The 24,066-nt window shown below is 35.3% G+C and overlaps 1 protein-coding gene across 1 annotated transcript in view; it reads left to right on the top strand.

Annotated features, from left to right (window-relative positions):
* Positions 1 to 24,066, top strand: part of GALNTL6 (polypeptide N-acetylgalactosaminyltransferase like 6) — a 1,140,566-nt gene that overhangs the window by 816,548 nt on the left and 299,952 nt on the right. The window lies entirely within an intron of this gene.

Here is a 24,066-nt window from a genome sequence, read left to right as displayed (position 1 = left end):
TGCTGTGAGAATGCAGAGAATTGGATGACTCATACATTGCCGGTGGGAGTGAAAAATTGTACAACCCCCTGAAAAATATTTTGACATTTCTTACAAAACTAAATGTGCATTTATCCTAATAATCCTCCAAGTATACTCAAGGACATTTGTCCCAGGGAAATGAAAACTTATGTTCACACAAAAAGCTGTACATGAATGATCATAATAGCTTTGTTCATAATAGCCCCAAACTGGAAAGAACCCAAATACCCATTCTTCTCACTGTTGAATGTATTTGCTTTTTCATCAGGTCATTCCTGGATTCAAACCACTCAGTAGCATCCTGTCATCTGTGTATTAAATACTGTCTGAATTTTTCAGCTGGCATTTAATCATTCCAGGAAAAGTCTCCAACCTGCTTTGTCAATCTCTAGTGTTCTAAGTTTCGGGTGCACTCAACTACATTTTATCCCATACACACAATTTCATTTTCCACCTTCAGTGCCTTTGCTTATGCTGCTTCTCCCACCTCTTCAAACTCTGTGTCTCCCAGCTATACCGATTTTTTTCATTTATTATTAACACACTAATTACTCTGAGACTTCGTGTTCGATCTAGGTTGAAGTTAATTCATTTTTGTTCAAAAACAAAATGATCTAAACACATACTTATTCATTGATATTGTAGTTACCTGAGCATGTGTTACATGTCCCTGATTAAATTTTTAGTTTCTATAGCACTTAAGATACTGGCTTGAACACGTTAAGCAGTCCAATAACAGAATTCTTAAAAGTTTCAGATGTATGGGTCAAAATACTGTGGCAAAATTACCATAAATAGGCAGAAAAGGGGAGAAGTGGGGAAGGGCAGAAATAGAAGCCAAAAATTCAGCAAGACTAGTACAGGTGCAGTTTTTAGAAACCTGGATAATGAAATACCAAAGCAAAGCAATTTAGGAAACCTTTTTCATTAGTGTAAAATTTGACTAATTTTTGTCGTTTGGTCCTTTATTTTTCATTGGCATTTCTACTCAATTATAGATGTCTTGATTGCTAAAATTATAGCCTGAGCTAATGCACTTCTCAGGACAGATCTATGGAAAATCTGTCCCATACCAGCCTCTTTATCCATGTATTTGTCACTCATGCTTATAGCAATATCTATTCCTGTGATATCCAAAGGGACCAAGAAAAAACTAAGCAGGAATAGATTACCAGAGAACCAAAATAAAAACATAGTCTCTCACTCTCAGGTGTGCTGTGCAGAATAGTTCACCGTCCTAAAGAAGGGACTAGAGCATCTTTCTTCTCGTCCACTTTCTTGCATGTTCTCAAACTAACTTCTTTATAAGCTTTTAATTCACCTATCACTTCTCTATATTAAAGTTCTAGGACAGATTGAATTCTCTTTTGAGGCTACAACTAAATAAAAACTATTTCTTTCTATAATTTAGCTGGTCAACTTTGAAAAAACAAACTGAACCAGCTTCTTTCAATAGCATGTTAAATGAGTTTGGGATGGGGGAGGGGGAAGATCTATATCCAGCCTCATATTTTCTCCATCCACTTGTCTTCTAGGCCAGTTAGAGGGTAGGCAGTCAACAGGTAGCCTGTCCCTCTGAGGCTTGAGATGCTCTCTGACATCTGTTGGATATTAAACATAATAAATCCTTACTGAGGTTTTTACAAAAGAGATTACTTGAGATAATCTAACTCAATGTCTATGTTAGAAACTTGTTAATATTCACAATAATTAGACCACTGCATTTAAAAATAAACTTGTAGGGATTAAGTGTTACTCTGGTCTGCTCAGTAGCTTTCTTCTGCAATACTATCTTTTTTTCTCCAAGGGAATAAACATTCGAAAAAGACATTCTGGCATCATATTTCTCAATCATAAAGGCAAGAATGCAAGTATGATGATTATGCAAGTATGTATGATTATTTTAATGAACTAGTATGTAGAAGCAAATTTCTATAGGAAAAACAGTAAGAAAACTAGAGGTAAACACTATAAAACTTTATTTCTTTTTTATTTTTATTAAAACCTTGTGTATCAAAGTACTGAGTGGCTGAATTATAGCTATCCTTGAATACAGGAACAGAACCCATTGCTATGTCCTAGCAATGAGTTTCTATGCCCCCCTAGGAATGAGCTTTTTTTCAAAGGACCCAATCATATATACATTTTCAATGCACTTTATTTTTTTTAAAGATTTTATTTGTTCATGAGAAACACAGAGAGATAGAGAGGCAGAGACACAAACAGAGAGAGAAGCAGGTTCCATGCAGGGAGCCTGATGTGGGACTCCATCTCAGGACTCCAGGATCATGCCCTAAACTGAAGGCAGATGCTTAAACGCTGAGCCACCCAGGCATCCCTTCAATGCACTTTATTTATATTTTGTTCATGGACCTCACCCCTCTCTGGACAAAATAATGTTCTTTTGTGTTTTGTTTCAAATTTAGTCTCAGACATATAATAAGGGTGCAATAATAAAACAATTCCTTACAAGAACTTCACATTGTCACATTTTCATCTGGTACTTAACCACTGTGTGGTGAAGGTTACATCAGAATCCTCATTGTCCAGGTAAGAGACTAAGCCTCTGATGAGTCTACTGACCAATCTAAAGTCTTGAAGTCAGTTATAAATGACAAACCTATCCCAAAGCCAGCATTTTGTTTCTAACTCAATGTATAAATGTAATTTTTTCCTACGAAGTCAGATAGAATATACTGATACCCAAACTCCTTTTAAAGGATCTGTATTTCACAGATTTCACAGATTTTGGCATTTAGTCTGAAAAAAAATGAACCACATATATACACAAACACACACACACAGAATATTCAATTCCTGAGAACTTATACCTGGAATTTCCATCTACTGCATATTTTATAAGGCAATCTATGTGTGAGCATGTGTGTGCTTTTAGGGGAAAGTGGGTGAATGGAGAATTAGCTTTGTTAATAATTCCGTGAAGCTATTGAACTTTTCCTTTCATGATCTCTCCAATTTATGCATTTTAATGCTAAGATAATTTTTTACTGTATTTGCAGGAAAATAGTTTTAGCACTTGGCAGATTGCAGAGAATGTCGGTTCACATTTTCTCTGTTGGGCTGGGTGAAATCCCTAAGGAAAACAAAAAAAAAGTGTGGGGCAGTGTCAGAATCATAAATATTCAGTTCCTGGCTGCTTCTTTAAAGGCAAAAACTGTGAGACTTTACAGTCACAAATAAGCTCTAAATTAACTTAGAGAAAATAAATGTGTGATGTGTCTTAACCATCGTCCTTAAAATCATTCTGATATTTGATATTTAGAATGAATGGTAAATTTGTTCCCAGAAATAGAATACATTGTAATACTGTTTCCCAGAGATCTTTCTCTTTTTATTCACCTGGCTTTAAGAATTACTTATAAAATTTCACAATTTGATTAAAAATTAATATGACAGCTGTAGTCCACCAACAGGAAAAGACCCTATAAATAATGCATCTGGCAAACTAAGAAATAACTAATAAGTTTAGATTTGTGGTAAATTATTAACGACTATGTAGCATATGTGTTTCTGCTATTTTGCCCAAGTTTGGTATATTTATGTTTATGATTTGGGTAATAGACTCCTTTCTGAATCCAAGATGAAAAAATAGAAACTATGAGAGTAAATTGGGGATATTAAAGAATTGATTTTCAACATTTACCATTGTTTAGAAAAGAAATACCTATTATGTCTAAGAATTCTTAGACTTAGTATGAATGGTGTTCTTTGCTCTTAATTGTATCCTGTGCTAAATGTTTCATGTGCAACATTATCCTTTTGTTATATATCAGCTTGAACTATTTTTTAAACACATTAGCGCTAAGTTGTTCTCCTTTTATGAATTACCTTTTTATGAACTTTATGAGAAATGGAAAGCCTAAGAAACTGCTTCTCTTGCTGTTATGTTGCAAAGAAAGAAGCCAGAATATTAAAGTTTTCAGCAATGAGAAAACTATAAAAATAAATTAGTGATTGAAAGTTAGAATTTTCTGGGACATAACCCTAAAATTTTATAATTGGAGTCTTCAAGGCAACATCTATAGTCTTCTACAGGATAGCCTTTGGAGTCATTAATAATCTGTGAATGAATCATGGTGGTGACTGATAATGATCTGTCCAAAGTCAAGGATGCTAACTAACTGCTGTGTGCATAAGAGCAAGAGAAAATCAAATAAACCAGAATTGTAATATGAGAGATTAAGCTTAGAAATAATGCTCTATAAGTGTTATCAACAGCAAGATTGGTTGTAGTATGCATAATCTTGCAGAAGGTTTTTTTAGATAATTAAAAATGGAATATATCCCCCCTTTCTCTAGTTTGGAGTGCTAATTAAGTTCTGGCAGTATTTTTAATTAATTTATTTATTTTTAAAATATTTTATTTATTTCAGAGAGAGAGAGAGAGATAATTAGAGCACCAGCGAGGCTGGGGGGAGGGGAGAGGGAGAAGCAGGCTCCTCACCTAATAGGGAGCCAGACTCCAATTCCAGGCTCTATTCTAGGACCTGGGGATCATGACCTGAGCCCAAGGCAGACCCTAACTGAGCGACTCAGGTGTCCTTTTTTTTCTTTAATTTAGGGAGAGAGAGGGCGAGTCAGTGAGGAGGTTCCAAGGGAGCAGGAGAATCTCAAGCACACTCCACCCGATATGGACTCCATCTCATGACCCTGAGATCAGCACCTGAGATCATGACCACTGAGTTGCCCAGAGGCCCCTAAGTTCTAACAATATCTTCCTAACTTCAAAATTACATAAGTTTTTAGTCCTGAAATTGTTTTTTTTTCTGAAATTATTAATAGAATATAAATTATGTCATTTGTTGGGATTGGAATAGTAGCCTATGCTTCGTATTCCCTCATCCCACCTAAGTCATTAAATTCTATTTTTCAAATATCTCATGAATCCCTTTATTTACCCCCACTCCCCACACCCCTGCCACTGCTAATCAAGGCGATGGTCATTCTCTTCATCTAGATCAACATAATCACTCCTAAGCTGGTTTCCTGATTCTCCTCTTGGCACCATCAGTATATATACCACATTCCAGGGATCAGTCTTTTTAAAGCACAAATCAAATGTCTCCCTACTGACTGCTAGATTAGTACAGACTCTTACACTTGTATAGGAAGACCTCCCAGTCTGACTCTGCCCCAGCTTCCCAGCCTCATTTCACAGCTCTCCTGCATTCAGCGCTCCAGCCCTGAGGGAAGTTTCTCCTGTCCTCCCCAGACTCTTGGAAACTGCTTGCTCTCTGCATCACAGGGCTTGTGGGAGCCATTGAAAAATCCAGTTCTCATGCAGAATACTGAAAATTTTGATTCATTTTATCTTGTGTAAAGCCTGATAATTTGCATATTTTAAAGCTGCTTCCACAGTGCACCAGGTTTGCTGTTCTCTTTGCCTTGAATCACAACCCCTCTACGGCTTTGAATGGAATTGCTTTTTATTCAATTTATAATGTACTGACTGCCCAATATATGCAAGTTGTTGTGGCAGAGATGTCTCATATGAACTCCACTATTAAAGTAATTGTAACATAGATATATTGTTTAACAATTCCTCTGGGGATAAAAACCTTTTTAACAGAACTGGCCTGTGTACTGAGGGCTAAGAAATATTGGGGCATTTGAGCAGTAAGAGAAGGCAGATCTGTAATCTGCTGTGCTGTTTCTGTAAAAGACTTCTCAGGGCATAAGTGAGTGAAAGCCAACATCTATGGAACTGGCAGCCTGGAGGAAACCAGAGAACACTGTGTCTGTAAGCAGAGATTGGAACAACATAAAATAAGAGCTTTTCCTCCATAACTGAGACCTGTATGCTTGGTCTGATGTTCCTTGCCGAAGAGAGAGGCCCACCAAATTTTCCAGGAAACCCCTTCTGTTTCCATCAGCTAACAGGAGGAATGTGCTTCTTTATATGCCTGCAAACATTTTGTATTGTATCTACCACCAGTGATAAAATAAAAATCAAGTGGGCTAATTGTTAAAGAAAAGAGTTATTTCAGTTACCTCTGAAATTAAACTAATATTATACACTGAGTAGTACTTAATCTTTCTTTAATGATTCCAGAGTGTCCCATATTCATAATTATGATTAGCAATTACTTTTGAAATCACTATAGTGTGGTGGAAAGATTGCTAACTGAACTTGGTCATTCACTAGCTGTGTAATCTTTGGCAAATCATGCTTGCGATTTATCATCTGGAAAACAAAGATAATTCTATGTATCTCACAAGTTTTTCTAAAGATTAAATCATATTATACAAAGTACCCATCATAGTTCCTAGGGCATACATGAGACCTTTTAAAGGCCAGTCCCATTCCTTCTCCCTTAATAATGAAGATAAGGAAAAAGTAGGAGATCAAAAGCTTAAAAACTCAGAACACTAGACAAAAGAAATAATAATAACTAACTGTACTGAAGCCAAAAACAACCAGGAAAGATAAATAAAGAATGACAGAAAGGGGCGTGAGGTAATTTATAACAATGGCATAAATATAACCAACAGTATCAACAAGGATGACTGCCTCATGGCTTCACTGCAAGGTCTGCTTTCATTAATTCTTCATCAGAGGTTTATTTTTTACCTGCCAGATATTCATCTCCATTTTTTTTTAAGTTTTCATACTTGATGGAGTATGTTTTCTTCTAATTTGTTTTTATTATCAATATTTTTCTTTTCAAGGGATTGTAATCTTGGACAATCTTTCCAAGTCATTAAATTATTTAAAGGTTCCTTTCCTGGGCATTAATACTCTTTTGTCATCTAAATAATGTATTATTCATTTGTTGTCTCTTGATCAATAGTAATGTGTGTGACTCAATCAATACTGAGAAACCCCTTTGTATAATTTCCTAATTATACCTCTAAACTTCCAACTACCTAATGTTTCCCCAGTCACAGATTGGGATGTCTTCCTATTTTCCACAGTGCAAGTCTCGACAAGACTATTTTTTTAGTTTTAACTTTTCTCTTTATAAATCACTCTTGACCCCTGGGCTAGCCATCCTTAATATTTTTCTATCCTACATATACAAACCTTAAAATAATGTTTTCCTTTTGCTGTTTCACATAATTTAAAATATTTGAATAAAAAATATTGACTTGTCTAAAAGAAATGGGCTTCCCCTACCTTGTACCTATTCGTGGTTCCTGATTTTTGTGTTTCTGTTTTCCCTTGGCTGCTTCTACACAACAAATTAAGAAAGAAAAGCTCCACTTCAATAAATGCATTAAAGTTTTTATGAAAATGAAAAATGAGAGATACTACTTATCAAAATTTCATAGTGACTAAAAAGATGAGTTTATCTTATATGACTGATTTGCCATGATACATATCTAATAATTATACCTTTCATTTGCTTCCCCTGGACCATGCAATTTGTTTGTTTGTTTTTAATGAACTACATAATTTAAAAGTAAATCTATATCCAACTAACTTAATATACAAGACAATAATTCTTCAAAAATACTAGGTCAGGACACTAAATCATCAAACTGTAGCTCTGACGTTTTTGGTTAAGTGATTACCAAGAAAATTAAGATATTCCAAAAGCTTCTTGTCATAGCAAACTCTATGAATAAAATAATAAAAATAATATAAGCCTCAGAATTTCTGAGGACTCTAACCACTATATATACATATGTATATGTGTATACATATATATGTATGCAGTTAGAACTCTAACAAATATATATATATATATATTTAGACCAGTTTTACTCCACTTTTCATTGTATAATTATTTCTATATTAAATACTTAAAAAACAGTTTTAGAATACAGTTTCTTAAACTCAGTGTAGGCCTAACATAGGAGGATCATGTACAAAATAGGAAATGAGATTTAGTCTGTTTCTTCTCCTTCCCTATACAGGTATACATCAGTTTATTATACTTCACTTTATTATGCTTCACAGATACTGCTTTTTCTTACAAATTGAAGGTTGATGGCAACCCCACGTCTCTGTTCACACTTTTAAATTCTCACAATGTTTATTTTTCATTATTATTATATTCGTTATGGTGATCTGTGATCAGTGACCTTTGATGTTACCATTATAACTGTTTTAGAGGACCATGAACCATGCCCATATGATATGGTGAACTTTTTTTTTTTAATTTTTTTTTTAATTTTTATTTATTTATGATAGTCATACAGAGAGAGAGAGAGGCAGAGACACAGGCAGAGGGAGAAGCAGGCTCCATGCACCAGGAGCCTGATGTGGGATTCGATCCCGGGTCTCCAGGATCGCGCCCTGGGCCAAAGGCAGGCGCCAAACCGCTGCGCCACCCAGGGATCCCCTGATGAACTTTTTTTTAAAGAAAGAATGATAGATTACATACGCATGCATGAGATGGGGGGAGGGGCAGAGGGAGAGGAAGAGAGAGAATTTTAAGCAGACCTGATGCATGTCTCCATCTCGTGACCCTGACATCATGACCTGAGCCAAAACCAAGAGTTGGACACTTAACCAACTGAGCCACCCAGGTGCCTCAAAGATGGTGAACTTAATAGATACTTGTTGTATATGTTCTGACTACTCCATGGACCAGATCTTTCCCCAATTATCTCCTTCTCCTAGGGCCTCTTTCTTTCCCAAGTCACAACAATGTTGAAATTAGGATATCTAATAACCCTACCATGGCCTCTATGTGTTCAAATGAAAGAAAGAGTCAAACATCTCTAACTTTAAATAAAAAAAAAAAAAAAAGAAATGATTAAACTTGAAGAAAGCAGGTCAAAAACCAAGATAAACTGAAAGGTAGGCCTCTTGAACCACCCAGTTAGCTAGGTTGTAAGTGCAAAGGAAAGGTTCTTGAAGGAAAAAGATGCTACTCCAATGAACACAGTGAATGATAAAGAGAAACATCCTTATTGGTAATATGGAAAAAGTTTTAGTGGTCTAAACAGAAGATAAAACCAGGCACAACATTCCCCTAACCTAAAGCCTGATCCAGATCAAGGCTCTTACTCTCTTCAGTTCTGTGAAGGCTGGGAGAGGTGAAGAAACTGACAAAAAGTTGGTTATTTCATGAGGCTTAAGGAAAGAAGCCCTCTCCATAACAGAAGAGTGAAAACTGAAGCAGCAAGTGCTTGTAGAAGCTGCAGGAAGTTTTCCAAAAGATCTACCTCAGATCATAAATAAAGGTAGCTACAATAAACAACAAATTTTCTTTTCTTTTTTTTTTTTTAAAGATTTTATTTATTTATTCATGAGAGACACAGAGACATAGGCAAAGAAAGGAGAAGGCTCCGTGCAGGGAGCCTGAATTGGGACTCGATCCTGGGACTCCAGAATCATGCCCTGGGCTGAAGGCAGGACTCAACTGCTGAGCTACCCAGGCATCCCAACAACAAATTTTCAATGCAGATGAGACAGATTTCTATTGGAAAATAATGCCATCTAGGACTTTCATAGCTAAAGAGGAAAAGTCAATGCCTGCTTTCAAAGCTTCAAGGAACAGGCTGACTCTGTTGTTGGGAGCTAATGCAGCTGGTAACTTGAAGTTGAAATCAATGCTCACTGACAATTCTGAAAATCCTAAGGTTTTTAAGAATTAAACTAAATCTCCTCTGCCTTTGCTCTGTAAGAGGAAGGACAAAGCTTGAATAACAGCACATCTGCATACAATGAGGTTTACTAAATATTTTAAGTCCACTTTTGAGAACTACTGTCCAGAAATAAAGATTTCTTTCAAAACATTGAGATTGTGCCTGGTGAACCAAGTGCTCCAATGGAGATAGACAATGAGAATGATGTTATTTTTATGCCTGCTAATACAACATCCATTCTGTAGTCCATAGATCAAGGAGTAATTTCCATTTTTAAGTCTTATTACTTAAGAAATATATTCTATAAGTCTTTACCTGCCATTGATAGTGATTTCTCTGATGGATCTCGGCAAAGTAAATTGAAAACCTTCTGGAAAGGATTCACTATTCTAGATGACTTGAAGAATATTTGTGATTTGTGGGAAGTGTTCAAAATATCAACATGAACAGGAGCTTGGAAGAAGTTGATTCCAGTCCTTATGGATGACTTTGAGAGGTTCAAGACTTCAGTGTAGGAAGTAATTGGAGATGTAGTGGAACAGTAAGAGAACTAGAATTAGAAGTGGAACTGGAAGATGGAACCAGATTGCTGTAATCTCATGATTAAACCTGAATGGATGAGGAGTTGCTTCTTATGGGTGAGCAAAGAAAACTGGTTTTTTGAGATGCTGGGAAGACTGCTGAAATGACAACAAAGGTTTAGAATATTCTCCAAACTTAGCTGATAAAGCAGCAGCAGAATCGAGAGCATTGACGTCAATTTTGAAAAAATTCTACCATGGGTAAAATGCTATTGAATAGCATTGCATGCCACAGAGAAACTGTTCATGAAAGTAAGAGGCAAGGCAGCAAACTTTGTTGTCTTATCTAAGCCTTCAGCAACCACCACCCTGATCAGTCAGCAGCCAACAACAATGAAGCAAGACCCTTCACCTGGAAAAAGATTCTGACTCACTGAAAGCTCAGCTGATGGCTAGCTATTTTAGCAATAAAGTATTTTTAATATAGGGGTACACATTTTTTTAAAATAAAATGCCATTGCACATTTAATAGACTACAGTATGGTATAAACATAACTTTTTTAGGCACTAGGCAACCAAAAAATTCATTTATCTTGCTCTTTTTCAGTATTTGCCATATTGTGGTGGTCTGGAACTAATCCTGAACCTGCAATATCTTAGAGCTATGCCTGTACCTGAAAAGTTCCTTCACATCATGAAAGCAGACTTTTGACTCCTATAGGTAGTTTTGACTGATTGGAGTCAAACTTGATCTTTGATTTTTCTAGGTTTCACTGGTGCTTAGAGTTATCTCCTTTGTGACATGATCCTGAGTTCCTTGAAGATTTTCCATGGATGGAGACCTCCCACGTACATTCTCATGATATGGGCAATTGCTTCACTATTTCAGCCAGTTGTGGCTCCTTTTATGGCCACTGAGCATCAGGAGGCCACTGGCATTTTCCTTCAGCTGACTGGCTAGTTTGTCTCTTGAACAGAATCTAAAACTTCCAGTTGTGGGCTTTGTATCACACATGTCCACATCACTTCCTTTCTTTTGACAAACTGTGGGGGCTCTGTTATTTGCCAAAATGCAGTCCTATGCTCTGCCACAATCAACCCACCCAGCAACTCTCAAGCTTTAGAATTCTTGAAGGTGACAGAGACAAAAGTTCACTTTGTCACCTGCACTGTATGTTTGAGGGGAAGGGAAGAGGATCATTTATCACATTCTCCAGGGGGATGGTTTCCTAAGAACAGTTCTCTAAGGAGGTATCTTCCTATTACTCTCCCCTAAAAAAGAAGGAAGTAAGGTACATAGGATAACTCATTCCAAAGCAACCTTCAAGATTCATCCCCTGATTTCCAATGCCTGATCTTTTCATACTATCAACATGAATGAAAAGTATAAAGTCATCTAACTAGTTTCCCCAACTTCTTTCTTGTAAGTTTTTCATGATAATATTTGACACTTCAGCTATCACTTTATTTTAATATCCTGATGTATATATGTAAATATACATATTAATATATGCATTTTATATATATATACAAACACATAAATATACAAGTTAATAAATATATAATTAAGTAAGGCTCAATACATCATATACATTACACATATACACACACATAAGGTCCAGTGTGTCATGGTAATTTTCACAGATGTGTGGTTCAGGAAGAGAACTGAGCTCATCTTATCAATTACCTTCTTTCACATCCTTCAAAAAGGAAGAAAAAAGCAGGGAGTTTCTCCTAGAACTAAGTTCTCAATAAAAAGTCTAAAAGGAAAGAGCTTGTGTGAAGAGTTTTATGTGAAGGACTGAAATACCACATCCTCAAATCCTCAGTAATTCCAAGAAGGAATATGGCTAGATATTATAATCAGAGAGAAGCCACAGCTACAAAGAGTTCTATAGCAATAGATTTGCCATGAACACATAAAAGGGCATTTTAAATTATGTTCCAATAGATAAGCTTAGTGCTTTGGACCAGTGATAAAATCCTGATGTATTACAAAAAGAAAAAAAACGTTTAATTTACTTTCTCTTTCTCAGTATAGATTTTTTTTTTCTGAAAAAAGTAAACCAAACCAAATCCTGGTAAGAAGCAGTGAGGCTTACAATAGATTGTAAGCATGTAAATACTCTACATAAGTATAAAACACTTGAAACAAACTTCAAAGATTACTGAGCAAATTTACAGAAGATATCAGGGAACTTCAGTTAACATTCCATCCTTAGGGATTTACCAAGAATAGGAGAAATCCTGGAAGTGTAAAGCAGATCAATGCAGTCCTTAAAAATATCCACCAAACACAGGTAATTACTGATCTTAATACAGATTATTAAAATAATGGTTTTCAACCATATTGAAAGGAATTTGGTAACCATAAGGAGTCAACATTACTTCGCTGACTTTATTTAGGTCAAAGTAATTTGATTTCTCCCTTAAGTATGACTATGATTATGGCTGATAAAAAGTGCAATAGACATTTCTGGACCTGAATAAGACAAATACTTACTAATACATGTCTTCCTTGACTTACCATGGGCTTACATCCTGATAAACTTACAGTGAGTTGAAAATATCACAGGTTAAAAATGCCCTTAATACACCCATAGCTTAGCCTGGCCTGACCTGATTGTCCTCTTCTCACTTATATTAGCCTACAGTTGGATAAAATCATCTAATACAAAGCCTGTTCCATAATAAAGTGTTGAATATCTCATCTAATTTATTGAATACTGCACTGAAAGTGAAAAACAGAATGGCCATATGGGTGCAGAATGTTTCCAAGTATATTGGTTGTTTACTCTGTGATCACGTGGTTGACTGGCTATGGCTAATCAGCATCACAGGAGAGGATCTACCCCATATTGTTAGCCCAGGGAAAGATCAAAATTCAAAGTATGGTTTCTATTGAATGCATATTGCTTTTGCTCCACGCTAAAGTCAAAAAATTGTAAGTCAAACTGTTATAAGTCAGGGATCATCTGTATTTAAAAAAAAAAACATGAAGGAATGTTGAAGGCTATTGATAACATAAAGGGGATTTATAACTGGTTGAGTGGCTAATAACCAACGATACTAATTTGAATGGATATAGTTGGAAAGGAATTACTATCATTTATTTCTTCACTGAACATGGGCTGAATGTACTGTTAATAGTTTCTACTGAAAAGTAGGATTCCTCAATTGTCTAATTAGTCTGACACTCTACAGCCAGTATGGTTTACCTGGCGATGCAAATAGATACAAGGTCGGCCTACTTAACACAGGAAAATTGCTAGGGGACAACCAGTTGACCTTTCCCAAAGGAACAGGCATGGAGATATTCTATATTTTCTATTATCTATTACTGTGTTCCCTGCAAGAACTGTTAGTTCTGATGATGTCTAGTCAAACTTCTTATCCCTTTTATGAGCAGGTTTCTCCGGATTGTTCTACAAAGGCATGCAAAGTAAATAGGAATGATTTCTAAACAAAGAGGATTTTTAAAATATTAACTTGAGATATTACATGGTCTCCTTTGCTTCAGACAGGCAGTCTATCTATGGAAAGAGGGGAACCATACTTCATTTTCACAGACAATGTAACAGTCTGTTAATTCCATCTGTTTCCTGTAAGAAGGAAAAAATTGTTACATATGGGGCTCAAGAAGCCTGAGGCCTCATGGAACATGTCTCAAAATCTTTACCTAAGAAGTAGAAATTTAGCAGTGTGGTTTATGTAAGAAGATTTTATTTTCTTTTAGAGATACCATCGGTATCTTTTTCTCACATCTTTCATCTTATTTATTGATAACTTTTCAAAGATTGATTGAAATATGTTCATTGATTCAGTTTGCATAAATGGACTTTTCAGTAGTGTGGAGATATCCTTGGTGGGTATTGTGTCATAGAACAGTAGCAAAGTTTGATGCCTAGACTTAGACCTCAGATATTCACATATCTATGAAGCTGGGTCATTTGTCATGTAGACAACTAAATTCAATATAGAGAGTATTTGCTATAATTCTTGGTAGCAGACAAACAAGCAGCTGAAATGGATTCAGACTAACTTAAGGAAAAGAACTTGATTTCTTAGAGTGCTACTGAGTGTATCACAGAACCATAAGAAGAATACAGCATCCAGGTTGAGAAGGATCCAAGTCACATCCAAGATGCTCAAGCAGGAAATAGTGAGCAATATCTCTAGAGTCCATCAGGATGGCCTTCTGTCCTTAGATAACTTTTTTCATGTTTAAATTCCTTGAAAGAAAATCTTATTGGCTGAGCTTGAGTCAAACTTTGAAACTTATCTATGATAAGTATTGGTGACAATCTGAGTTGACAAAAGTAGGACCTCAAGGAATCTCAGCATTCCACAAAAGAAAACTCTTTTCCAAAAGAAAGGACAAAGAGAAGCAAGCAATAAGAAAAAATATTTACTACAAAGAGAGTACTTTACTGAATCTCTAGTTTGAATTTTGTATGTTGAATTAAGGTTTTAATTCTTGGATTGGGTGATAAATTCACAGGTGTTCATTTTTTATTGTGTAAATAAAGAAAAAATGATAAAAGGAAGCCATGCATAGACCAATGATAATAATGTGTATAAATGAATAATCATAATTTAATACATAGTGTAAACCTGAGGTACCAATTTTTTTTTAAATATACAAATTTTAAAACTTGAAATAAGGGACGCCTGAGCAGCTCAGCGGTTGAGCTTCTCTGTCTTCAGTTCAGGGCATGATCCCGGGTCCAGGGATCGAGTTCTGCATCCCACAGGGAGCCTGTTTCTCCTTTTGCCTATGTCTCTGCCTCTGTGTGTGTGTGTCTCTTATGAATAAATAAATAAAATCTTTAAAAATAATAAAACTTAAAATAAAAATATTATTCTTATAACCATACAGAAAAATCCAAACTTTTTGAATATTAAAACAACTTATTTACTTCCATTTATGGATGACAATATGATAAATAATAAGGTTATAAAGCAGTTAGAAAATTCTCCTAATTCAGATCTCCCTCACTACTTTCATACATCACAAATTGCAAGTTTAACTTAGCTATTCTAGGTCTTCACCTCTTTCATATCAATATTAGAATCAATTTGTCAGATTTAACATAAATACATACACACACACAAAAAAACTATTAGAACTTTTATTGGAATTGTACTGAATCTATAGATCATCTTCAAGAGACTCAACATTCATGTGATTACTTAATTTTCTGACTGGAAAACATCATCTTATCTATGCTCGTGCCATCTCATCCTATTTTGTTCTACCTCTCCATGTATTAAGTTATTTTTAATATGCCTCTATTATATCTGTACTTTTCTTGAGGTCCTTGAGAAATATCAGTTAGATTTATTCCTAGCACATTTTATAATTTGTGTTGCCATTATAAATGGTGTCTTTTTCTTTATGCTTTTTTTGTTTGTTACTTCTATACAGACATGCAATTGACTTTCATGTAGTTAACCATCTCTCTAAATTCTTCCATCATTTCTAGTTATTTGCCTGTATAATCTTAGTTGTTTTATGTATTTAACCAAATCATTTTCAAAGAAGACAGTATTGCGGCATCTGGGTGGTTCAGTTGGTTAAGCCTCTGCATTCAGCTCAGGTCATGATCCTATGGTCCTGAGATCGATCCCTGCATTGGGCTCCCTGCTTGGCAAAGAGCCTGCTTCTCCCTCTCCCTCTGCTGCTCCCTCTGCTTTTGCACTCTCTCTCTCTCTCTCTCTCTCTGTCTGTCAAATAAATAAATAAAATCTTAAAAAAGCATACACAATGAATGACCGTATTTTCTCATCTCAAATTCTTATACTTTATTTACTTTTAATTACAATGACTAAACTATAGAACAATATTAAAAAAAAAAAAAACAATAAAGCAGTGAAAAAAATCTTTGTCTTGTACCGAATTTTAAAAAGAATACTGCTTACAATTTTCCATTTTGAATAATGTTCGTGAATCTCACCAGGATAGGAAAATTAGTTTATATTACAAGCTTATTTTTATCATGATTGAGTGTTGAATTTAATCGCATGCTTTTTTCTATATCAATTGAGATAATTGTATGATTTTTAGAATTTTAATTAATGTGATTGAAAATGATAGCATTTGCGAAATTAATTCATACTTAGAACAAACTTGATTTGGTCACAATATGTTATCCTTTTATAAACCTTTAGATTTGTATTATAAATGTTCTGCATAGGACACTTACATAGTTTAATAATTAAAATATTTGTAATATTTTAAAATCTCGTCTCTGGTTTTTATATTAGGATTAAATCAGTCTTTTACAAGGAATTGAGAATGGTGAGTTGTGAGATTCTGATGGTTTGATCTTTGAAAATGTGGAAGAACTCACTCATAAAATCACCTCAGATGGCTGTTTCATTTGCAGGAGACATTTTTAAATAGTTGCTAGAGTATTAGGACTATGTTGCTTCTTAAGCCCTATTTGGAAAGTTACTCTTTAAGAATTTGTCCACTTTATGACAGTGGACATCTTTGTCTTTTTCTCTATCTGTTTCTGTTTATCTCTGTCTGTCTCTGTCTCTCTTTATCTCTGTCTCTGTCTCTTACTTTCTTTCATCATATCAATCTCACCTAAGGTTTATATATTTTTTAGTCATTTAGAATCCAACTTCTGACATTGTTGATCTGGTCTAATTTTTTTTTCATTATTACTTAACCACCATTATCCACTTCTTTCTTTAGGTATACTTTTATTTCTTTTAAGAATTTAGGGTTGGACATTTATTTCATTGATTTTCAGCATTTGTCTTTTCCTAATATAATCATTTAAAACCATGAATTCCCACTGAAACTCCACTTTTGCTGATCCCCCAAATTTACATATAATGTTTTCACTTTTTTTAGTTCTAAGTGTTTTTAAAATTTCCATTATTATTTCTTTAACCTATGACTGATTTTAAAATGCATTTTCTTCATTTCTGAATATATGAAGATCTGTTGATTGATTTATAATAACTTTTAACATAATTAATCTGAGGTCAGAGAATATGGTGTATATGGTACTATCCTTTCAATTTTGTTAAACCTTGATTTATGAGACCATTTTTTAAATTAAGGAAATGTGTATTTTTTATTTGTCAAGAAAATCTTTAAAAATCAAATATACAAAAGTAAGCTCTATATATGTGCATTAGAAGAAACTCAACATCTGTGCTGCTCAAAACTTCCATGTACTTGTTGGTTGTTTTCTCTGCTTTATTTATCAATAGCTGATAAAATTGCATTGAAACATTCCTCTATTCCAGTGTTGTTGAAAATTTCTCCCTTTACTTTTATCAAATATTTATCTTTTTATATTTTGAGGTGATTTATTAAGCACATTTACAGTTTCTATATCTTCGTGGTAAGTTGAAACTTGTATCATCAGTAGGCAAATGACTTTTCTTAGCTTTGACTAAGACTAATATAAAAACACCAGCACTTCTTTCTGTGTATGTGTGTATATTTGATACCTTTTTCTATTTTTTACTTTCAATTTTTCTGTGCTTATGTTTCAGCTCTATCTTCTACAAGTAGCATCTGACAAAGTTTTAGATCTGATCTGACAGTTTCTATACTTTAAAATGGCAAGTTAAGTCCATTTATGCTTATTATGATTATTAATACATTTAAACTTTTTCCTTCCTTTTAAACTGTTTTTCTGCTTGATCTGTTTTTTATTTTATTTTATTTGAAACTTTTTAAAGTTGTTTGCATTTTTCCATTCTTTCTCTCTGTTATTTTGAATCCACACATTTAATTTTTTCCTCTAGTTGTTATCCATGAAATAGCAGCAATATGTTTGTGAATAAGTAAATAAATCTAAATCAAACCATTTTGACCCCTCTCTCAAGGAAAAGAAAATCTCAATCACTCTTTATCTTACCTACTGGTACTGCCCAGTATTTAGGTTCTAATTTCTTTTTAACTTCCAGTATTCATTATTCCATGGAGACTTTTTTGTTTGAACTTAGATTTTATGTGTGCCATATTGTGTTATTTGTGTACCATTTCTCTATGTATAAGAAACCATCTTTCTGGGATCATTTTTCTACCTCATAAAGTATGTTCTTTATCAGATCAGATCTGTAGATGATATATTCTATCAGAGTCTATCTTATTTTTTGTTCCATAGGATGTCTTAATCCTTATCCTTGAAAGATTGTTTGCTAGATTCAAGCTGTAGTCTGACATTTATTTTCAACCAATGTTTTTAGATATTATTTTACTGTCTTCAGGCTTCTAGGGTTGCTGTTGAGAAGATCCTTTCATCCCAATTGTCCTTTGTTTTTATTTTTGCTTGTGATTTATTATTTCTCTCTGGCTATTTTTAGAACTTTTTGGATTTGGCATTCTGCACTTTCACTACCAAATGTCTAGGCATGGATATCTTTTTATTTGTTTTCCTTGAAATGCAACATGCTCCCCAGATCTGTGCGTACATGATTTTCCAGAAATATTATAGTCATTATCTTTTAAAATGTATTTCATCTCCTTTTTCTCAATTATTATTCTGTGGACCTCAAAGTAGATATAAATTATATTTTCCCATTTTATCCTCCATGTCTTTCAATCTTTCTTTAATGATTTTCATCTTCTTATCTCTCATGGAAGCATTATGAATAAATTCTTCAGATATGTCCTCTTGTTCACTAATTTCTTTCCTACAGTGTCTATCATACCATTTTACTTTTGTATTAAATTTTTGCTGTCAGCAAGTGTGTTTTTCACTTCTCACAATTTTATTTTTTAAAAAATCTGCCTTTGCATTCCTGGAAGTTTCTTGTTGTATATTTATCTTTTTAATTGTATTCTTTATGTCCTTTAGTATTTAAAACAGATTCGTTTAGCATTCACTACCTAAACATTTCAACATCTACAAATCTTCAGGGTATAAGGGCATTTGATGGATGTTTATCTTTGTTGTGAGTTTACTGCTTCACTTCTGAGATCCAGTGGACTAAACTGGAGGAAGTTTTCCTTCAAAGAGAATCTCATCCTACTTCCCTTAGTAGCCAAAAAGAAGTCCAGCTCCAGACCATTTCTGATATCTAGAAGGTTTAGAATCAGGGAGGGAAACCCCACATTCAGTTCCTATCTCATTGCTATTACAAGTTTCAGTATCCCTGCAATGCAACTATAAGATTCCTATCACTGGGCAATTCCACTAGCTTATAGTATGAAGATGCTGACCAGCTCCCTGATACAGGCTTCCTGAATTTTTCTCCCTGCATTGTCCAGGATCTGACTCACCACATCATCTGTCGACTATATTCCAAGCTGTCCCCACCCAGGCTTCTAGCCATTCCAGGCCTACATCATATTTTTATATTTCATGGTCTGTTTCTTTGAGGACTGGTTTCTGGAGTTCCTTCTATTTTTTAGGACAATTTATGATTCAAAGAGGGAAGCCATCTCAGTCTTAGCTACTGTTGCGTCAGAAAACCACTCAGAGATCCTAGGTAATCATGACAATGGAAGTGGCACCAAGGTAGCATTTGCTATTAGTACCTTACGTTCCAATCAAAATAAAGGCATATAAATTACCTCCTAATATGTCAGGTACCTTGATTCATAAATCATTTATTGTAGTCAACAAATATTTATTAAGGATCTACAATGTGCTAGACACTTCTATACCCTTGAGATACATCAATGAACAAAACAAATCCTTGTCCTAATAAAACTTACATTCTAATACAGGAATAGGGTCGAATTATTATGGTTAATAATAATCATAATAAGTATATTATGTAGTAGCAGATAATAAATTATTAGTGCTTTAAAAATTAGAAAAGAGAAAACAGATATGGAGATTGACAATTGCTTCGATTTTAAATAGAATGGGCCTCACTGATAGGAAAGAAATGAGCCAAACGTTGAGGCAGATGAGAGGTGATAGTTTGTGAGGAATATTTCAAACAGAACTTGCCAGTGCAGTCCCAAAGATCAGAACATGTCTGATGTGTGCTCAGTAGAGTATAGAGGTCAGAGTGATTGGAGCAGAGTAAGCCATCAGGAAGAGGAATCTGAGGTGAGGCAAAGGTATAATTGGGGACCAGATCGTGGAAGGTTTCATAGCACTTTTACTCTGATTGAAATTGTGAATCATTGCAGGGTTCTGAATAGAGATGTTGAGCTATCATGATGTGAGCAGTAAAGCGGCAAGAAGCAGTAAGACCTTTGTAAATCCTGATGCAATAATCTAGGCAGGAGGTAGTGAAGCTGGGTGATATTTATGGAAATGATAAGAAGTGATCTGATTCTGGATATATTTTGAAGGTTCTATAATACCCACTGCTGTGTTGATAAATTACCTAAAAAATCAGGGGCTGGAAACAACTAATATTTATTAGCCCACAATTTCTGAGGGCCAGGAATCTTGGAGCAGCTTCACTTGGTGCTTCTGGCTCAAGTCTCACAAAGTTTGGGCAAGAGCTGTGAACATTGCCATACCAACTTCTGAGGTATATATATATATATATATATATAAATATATATATATAGTTATATATATAGTTATATATATAGTTATATATAAGTTATATATATATTAAGTTATAAGTGTATGTTTATATTATATATACATTTTAGGTTGTAGAGAATAAAATTTATTTTGACATATAGTATACACAAAATTAAAGTTTCATCTATTAGTATCATAACTCAACAGCCTTAATTTGGTAAAAGTGTGACATATTTTCCTGCTTTCCTGTGTTCTGCTAAATCATCATAACCCAAACTGCTTTATAAAACTTATAGGCTGGGCAGCCCAGGTGGCTCAGTGATTTAGTGCCACCTTCAGTCCAGGGCTTGATCCTGGAGACCCAGGGTTGAGTCCCAGGTCAGGCTTCCTGCATGGAGCCTGCTTCTCCCTCTGCCTATGTCTCTGCCTCTCTCTCTCTCTCTCTCTCTCTCTCTCTCGAATAAATAAATAAAATCTTCAAAAAAATAAAAAATAAAACTTATAGGTTGAAATTTGGCTTTATTTTTTAGGGTTACTTCTGCTCTGATTCCAAACCAAATTTTTATAAGCTTCTCCTATATCTGGGTGCATTTCATCATCACTATCACCCAAGTATGGGTCACCAGCCTCTAATAAATCTGTACCATTTTCTTAATAATCTGGAAAGAAGTCCTCCCTTTCAAGTAAATCTTGATACTTCTCTCTGTAATCTAGATCAGCTGCAGTAAAAGGAACACCATCAGATATATAAAATGTTGGTACATTCATAAAATAGTTATGATCATTTTCAGGTATTGCTTCTCTGGGCATGAACTCTACCCTAACTGCTTAACAATGTGGCAGCTGGCTTCCACCAGAGTCTATGACCCAAAAGAGAATATGAGAAAACATCCAAGATGGAAACAATAATATCTTTGTAACCTAACCCCAGAAGCAACATCCTTTTACTTCTGCATATTCGATTCCCTTTAGTAACATGGCAATAATTCCAGTTCACACTCAAATGGAAGAGATTATACCATGTTGTGAAAACTAGGAAGCAGGAATGGTTGAGGGCCACCTTTGAGGCTGCCTACCACACAAATAGAACAATAGGAAAGATGGAAAGTTTAGTTTTGATATATTGAGCCTGCAATGTCTATGAAATATTCTGATGCAGATGTTAAGTAAAATATACATGTCTGGGGTTCAGGAGAGAAGCCTGAGCTGGAGGTTTGGGCATTACGAGTTATTGGCAGCCTTTGATGGTATAAGATCACTAAGAAAAAAGATGATAATCAAACTTAAAAATTATACAAACACCTGAGTGGCTCAGTAGGCTAAGCATCTACTTAGCTTCTGACTAAGTAGGCATCTGACTCTTGATTTCGGCTCAGGTCATGATCTCAATGTCCTGGGATTGAGCCCCATGTTGGGCTCCACACTCAGTGTGGAGTCTGCTTGCTATTCTCTCTCCTCTGCCTCTGCCCCTCCCCCTGTTTACATGTGCACACTCTTTCTATATTTCTCAAAATAAGTAAATAAAATCTTTTTAAAAATTATCATGCTACTCGTTTGGTCACATCTCTTATGAATATAATATTTTCAAGAACATAGAATTATTGTTCATATAGCTCCACATTGAGACATATGAAGCTTTCACACACTGAGATAATAGGAGCTTTCAAAATAATATTCAAAGATGGTGGGATCCCTGGGTGGCGCAGCGGTTTGGCGCCTGCCTTTGGCCCAGGGCGTGATCCTGGAGACCCGGGATCGAATCCCACGTCGGGCTCCCGGTGCATGGAGCCTGCTTCTCCCTCTGCCTGTGTCTCTGCCTCTCTCTCTATCTCTCTGTGACTATCATAAATAAATAAAAATTAAAAAAAAAAAAAACAAAGATGGTTCAAGTCAATTAAAAAATTGATTATGTTTTTTGGTAAGGCTTGAATAAGTTTTCCTTTTTTTTTTTTTTCACAGACATGTTATTTGAAGTTAAATTAAAGTTCCGAAACCAAACAGCATGGACTCAGTTTCTGGTTACGCCACTTACCAGCTAAATACCTTGGAAAATGACTTAATGTGACTCTGTCTGAGATTCCTTGTCTGCAAAATGAGAAAAGTGATTATACCCCTCATAGGGGGATTTTGATAATAAATTAGTTAATATATGTCAAGGACATGGAACTGTGCCCACTATATAGAAAGCCTCACATGATTTTGCCATTATTATTCTTTAAAGCTTTTGATAATTTCCTTAACCAACCTTTAAGCTTCCTTCAAGCTTATGGTCAAAATTCTTGCACTGGTTTCAGAACATCAAACTCTAAGCATATCATAATTTTATTGCTTCTGCTAAACAGCACAAAGCAGGTAACATTCCTCTGGAAAGTCTTCATCCAACTTTTCTTTCTTCAAGGCCAATATCTCAAATTCTTCAGCTCTTAATTCTGCAGAGAAATTTACAGACCATCTTTTGTTAGTAAATATGACTTAGGGACCTTGTCTTTCATTCCTTCCTTTTATGTTTCACACTGTTTTCTTGTTCATATATATATCTTCTGTCTGAGTCAAAAGAGGTGATGGTCAGCTGCTACCTTCTCTCCTTCCCACCTTCTCGGCCCCTCCTCCCACCTGCACTTAACATTTTACAGCCCCAGACCTTGCCAGGGCTCAGAGATTCTTTGACTCCCCTGATCCAGCATGAGTGGATGTAAGTGCATGGGTACACAACCAATGTTGAAAAGGGAAAGGTGACAAAAATCAATGGAAGTGAGTCAAAAAGAAGACACATGGCACAATGCCATTTAGCTGGTCAAGAAAGTCTATTGCACATCCTTCAGTTCAGAAAACTGCTTTCAAAGACCAATCTTTAGTCTCACCAGCCTGATTTCCCACGATTGTCTTTTAATAAACACACAACAATTGGCCTGTAAATGAAAAAAAAAAAACTGAAGCTGTGCCCAGCCTCAGGTTAAAACAACAGTTTAGAGATTCCAAACAGGTGCACTTTGTTTTTGATGTTTTTGTTCTCCGAAATGCTGTGCTGTGAGCCCTGACTGTCCCACACACCCCTCACCTTTCTCCACTACCCCCAGCATGGGAAAGGGCATTCCCTCCACAAAGCAGAGTCCCAAGTGATTAAGACAACCTAGAGAAGTGATGATTTTATACAATGCCCTTGTACAACAACAAAATAAAATTAGAATGAATTATAGATTTAAATGTTTAAAAAAATAGAGACAATAACAATTAGGAGGAAAACCTGAGAAAATCAACCAGTCATAAAGGAGCAGATGGATAGATTTGATCTCTACAACTTAGGAAAAACAAAAAGTGGGATGCCTGGATGGCTCAGTGGTTGAGTGTCTGCCTTTGGCTCAGGGAGGGATCCTGGGGTCCTGGGATTGAGTCCTGCATCGGGATCCCTGCAGGGAGCCGCTTATCCTTCTGCCTATGTCTCTGCCTCTCTCTCTCTCTCTGTGTTTCTCATCAATAAACAAATAAAAAATCTT

Source organism: Vulpes lagopus, chromosome 8 (genome assembly GCF_018345385.1).
Source record: "Vulpes lagopus strain Blue_001 chromosome 8, ASM1834538v1, whole genome shotgun sequence".
In the NCBI taxonomy this organism is placed as follows: Eukaryota; Metazoa; Chordata; class Mammalia; order Carnivora; family Canidae; genus Vulpes; species Vulpes lagopus.
This window is presented reverse-complemented; position numbering and strand designations above follow the sequence as displayed.